This window comes from Salvelinus namaycush, chromosome 14 (assembly GCF_016432855.1).
Source record: "Salvelinus namaycush isolate Seneca chromosome 14, SaNama_1.0, whole genome shotgun sequence".
NCBI classification, from domain to species: domain Eukaryota; kingdom Metazoa; phylum Chordata; class Actinopteri; order Salmoniformes; family Salmonidae; genus Salvelinus; species Salvelinus namaycush.
The window spans coordinates 4,084,621-4,089,620 of record NC_052320.1 but is presented as its reverse complement, the minus strand read 5'-3'; the positions used below and the strand labels follow the sequence as shown (position 1 = coordinate 4,089,620).

The window sequence follows — 5,000 nt, the reverse complement described above, 5'->3', positions numbered from 1 at the left end:
AAGAGAGAGAGAGACAGAGCAGAGACAGAGAGAGACAGAGCAGAGACAGACAGAGAGAGAGAGATAATGAGAAAGAGAGAGAGAGACAACAGAGGCAGAGAGAGACAGAGCAGAGAGAGATAATGAGAAAGAGAGAGAGGGAGACAGAGCAGAGACAGACAGAGAGAGAGAGATAGTGAGAAAGAGAGAAACAGAGCAGAGACAGAGACAGACCGAGGTAGACAGACAGAGAGATAATGAGAAAGAGAGAGAGCGAGAGAGCAGAGACAGAGACAGACAGAGCAGAGACAGAGACAGAGACAGAGACAGAGACAGAGACAGAGACAGAGACAGAGACAGAGAGAGAGAGAGAGAGAGAGAGAGAGAGAGAGAGAGAGAGAGAGAGAGAGAGAGAGAGAGAGACAGATCCATGGAGAGGAATGAGGAGATCAATACAGGGAGGAAAGTCTTGACTGGGATCTGGACGTCTCTCCATCAACATAACACTACAGAGGCTGCTCTGTAATCTAAACACAACCCAATGCCCCAAGCATTACTCGGTCGCAGGGCCGGTCCTAGCCTTTTGGGCCCCCCCCCCCAAAAAAAACCTTGCAGTAAAACATTTTAGTTAAACCCTCTTGACAGAGGAGAGAAAAATGTTTGGTTTAAAATAAAATTTCCATGCAATTCTACAAATTTTGCAATGGGGCAGAGAGAAAAAAGTTGCAATTTTACAGTGAAATATTTTTTTTGCAGTTTTAAAGCTAATTTCTACACAATTTGGCAAATCAATGGGGGATCCCTGGAGGCCAGGGCCCCTGGGCACATACCCTGCGTTCTCGGTCGGTATTTGACCATGATTACTACAATTTTAAATAGCTGGCTAGACTAACTACCAATCTAAAAAATAAATAAGCTGACATAGCTAATTTAGACATGACTAAAATGATGAATTACACCTTGTGTATTATTACTATTGTTACTTTCAATAGTTGAGACACTGACTGAGTTTTTATAATAACTGGTTGGGGGCCTGTCAGGGCAAATAGGGTCCTCCCTGCCAAAAAGTGTCGTTGCTATATCAACAGCGTGATGAACTAATGCGTAGAATTTTGGAGATCATTACAGGCAAAATTACATTATTTTCATCCCAGCTATGTAAACAAAGTTTTTTTTCTTTTTTTTTTTCTTCATTACAGACAGGCAGAATTTGGCATGTTCTAGCAACGGCCCTAGCAACGAACGCTAGTAGCTTCTCAAATCCCATTGCGACGCAGGGGGGACACTATTTGGCAGGGGGACACTATTTGGCAGGGGGACACTATTTGGCAGGGGGGACACTATTTGGCGGATGGACACTATTTGGCAGGGGGACACTATTTGGCAGGGGGACACTATTTGGCAGGGGGGACACTATTTGGCGGATGGACACTATTTGGCAGGGGGACACTATTTGGCAGGGGGACACTATTTGGCAGGGGGACACTATTTGGCAGGGGGGACACTATTTGGCAGGGGGGACACTATTTGGCGGATGGACACTATTTGGCAGGGGGACACTATTTGGCAGGGGGACACTATTTGGCAGGGGGGGACACTATTTGGCAGGGGGACACTATTTGGCAGGGGGACACTATTTGGCAGGGGGGACACTATTTGGCGGATGGACACTATTTGGCAGGGGGACACTATTTGGCAGGGGGGGACACTATTTGGCAGGGGGACACTATTTGGCAGGGGGACACTATTTGGCAGGGGGATACTATTTGGCATTACAGGCCAGGGGCTTACGTTTCTTATGCCGGCCCTGCTGGGTCATGCTCATTAGGTCATCACTCAGCAGAAAATGTTTAAAAAATATTTTAAAAAAGAGCGTTTCTTATTGGTTTAGTCCCTTCCTGTTTTAGACTGTTTTCTGCCATTTGGTGCCTAATAAACACAACCCTGCACTGGATGGCCCTATTTAGGTGGCAGAGGTTGTCAGCTAATTATAGGAATAGAGAATGTTTTCTCAATAACTTACTTGGTTAAATAAACGCAATAAGGTGGCTGATCTAAGTCATTGTTCAGTTAAAACTAGCAGCAACAATAGCAGTAGTAAACGTTCCATAGGTAATGGCGGCTTGTGTTGTCAACTACAAGCATGAAGTGGTGCGTTGATGGATTTGCTCGTCTCTTTGTCTCCCGAGAGACAGCACAGGAAAGCTGAGTAAAGACAGGAGCCCACTGAAACAATCTTGGCTCTACCACCATCTCAGAGAGAAAGAGAGAGGAGAGAGAGCGAGAGGAAAGAGAGAGAGAGAGAGAGAGATGGAGAAGGAGAGAGAGAGAGACGGAGAAGGAGAGAGAGAGAGACGGAGAAGGAGAGAGAGAGAGAGACGGAGAAGGAGCGAGAGAGAGAGATGGAGAAGGAGAGAGAGAGAGACGGAGAAAGCAAGAGGGGGAGAGGCTAGAAGGAGAGAGAGAGAGAGACGGAGAAGGAGAGAGAGAGAGAGACAGAGAAGGAGAGAGAGAGAGAGACGGAGAAGGAGCGAGAGAGAGAAAAAGAAAGCAAGAGGGGGAGAGGCTAGAAGGAGAGCGGTAATTCAATACCTCAACTCTGTATCTGGTGAGTATGAGAGTAATGACATCCCAGCCTATTAAAGGGGAATATCAGACATGTGCTTTCACATTTTAGTGTACATTAGCTGCAGGGAGACAGGGGCTCCAGGTAATGGGGGCCATTTGGGATCCAGCTCGGAGGTCTGGGATATGCCCTGCAGCATTACAATACTATTATAAATCAATTCATTAGATCAGAATTCACTGTCTGCTACCAAAATAGTCACATGTATTATACAGAAGTGGCTGTCTATGTGAATGTATCAGTTTTACAACTGAACGCTCCCTAACCGCTTCTGCTCAAAACCTGGGTTCAAACACTATTCAAAATAATTCAAAATAATTAAGCTTTGGCTTGATTGAGTTTGCCTGGCGAAGTGAAGCCAATAGAGGGATCCCTAATCTCCGCACATCTGGGATTCCTGGCAGGCTTAAAGCAAACGCTCAACGAATTTGAAAGATTTCAAAGTATTCAGTATTTGAACCCAGGTCTTGTCTGCTCTGCTCTCAGGGTTGCGTTATGGCCATAGTGTAAAGAGCCAGGCTAATGCCTCTTATGTCTGTATCAAGCAGACAGGGAACAGGGTCTGGGTAATATGTCAGGGGAGGGGGCATTATGGCAGGAAGCTGTTAAATGTCAGAGAGAAACACAAGGGCAGAAGAACAACGTCTAGATGGATATTAAGACTGGCAAAGTACCTCTTGCTCTTTAGGCACCACTGAAACACTGAAATCAAATGTCCCCAATATAATATCAAACACTTCAAAACATTTGGCAAATGCTCTAAGCATCCGGAAAAGCGCTATATATAAATCCTATCAATTATTCTTAATATCATTAAAGCTAGAATCCTTAATTGAAACAATAACAAAGCAGATACCTCTCCTCTGTTTTGGTTAAAAGCTAAAGGATGGACCTGGAGAAATACAACCACTCAGATTAATAGATAGAGCTATGGATGCAGGGACTGACCAGCCATGATATCAACATTATAGTTTTAACCATGTTATGAGGTTATACAGGACTGACCATCCATGATATCAACATTATAGTTTTAACCATGTTATGAGGTTATACAGGACTGACCATCCATGAGTTCAACATTATAGTTTTAACCATGTTATGAGGCTATACAGGACTGACCATCCATGATATCAACATTATAGTTTTAACCATGTTATGAGGCTATACAAGACTGACCATCCATGATATCAACATTATAGTTTTAACCATGTTATGAGGCTATACAGGACTGACCATCCATGATATCAACATTATAGTTTTAACCATGTTATGAGGTTATACAGGACTGACCATCCATGATATCAACATTATAGTTTTAACCATGTTATGAGGCTATACAGGACTGACCATCCATGAGTTCAACATTATAGTTTTAACCATGTTATGAGGCTATACAGGACTGACCATCCATGAGTTCAACATTATAGTTTTAACCATGTTATGAGGCTATACAGGACTGACCATCCCATGATATCAACATTATAGTTTTAACCATGTTATGAGGCTATACAGGACTGACCATCCATGATATCAACATTATAGTTTTAACCATGTTATGAGGCTATACAGGACTGACCATCCATGATATCAACATTATAGTTATAACCATGTTATGAGGCTATACAGGACTGACCATCCATGATATCAACATTATTGTTTTAACCATGTTATGAGGTTATACAGGACTGACCATCCATGATATCAACATTATAGTTATAACCATGTTATGAGGCTATACAGGACTGACCATCCATGATATCAACATTATAGTTTTAACCATGTTATGAGGCTATACAGGACTGACCATCCATGATATCAACATTATAGTTATAACCATGTTATGAGGCTATACAGGACTGACCATCCATGATATCAACATTATAGTTTTAACCATGTTATGAGGCTATACAGGACTGACCATCCATGATATCAACATTATAGTTTTAACCATGTTATGAGGCTATACAGGACTGACCATCCATGATATCAACATTATAGTTTTAACCATGTTATGAGGTTATACAGGACTGACCATCCATGAGTTCAACATTATAGTTTTAACCACGTTATGAGGCTATACAGTGTTTGTTTACATTTATATTGTTTTACACACATTGGAGTAAAACAAGCTTACATTTTGGGTTCTGATGGGGTACAACAGCTGAACTAAGCTCATGAGGCATTTATAAATAATATTCTTCAAGAATGAATGGGTACGTATCATTAATGAATGAATTCCTCCAACCCCATTAAAACCTCATTGGCTCAAAGATCTGACAACCACCTGCTAATTTCCTCATGTCCATGACATGACTCTCTAAAGATGTGACAGACCATTCAACTGCCACTAAGCTGTTGACAGGAAGCAATAGCGTCAGCCACAAACAATGTTTTT

General features: G+C 42.3%; 1 protein-coding gene across 1 annotated transcript in view; it reads left to right on the top strand.

Annotated features, from left to right (window-relative positions):
• The window catches only part of LOC120059046 (potassium voltage-gated channel subfamily C member 1-like), a 45,064-nt gene that overhangs the window by 38,380 nt on the left and 1,684 nt on the right, over positions 1-5,000 (top strand). The gene's annotated exons all lie outside the window — the stretch shown is intronic.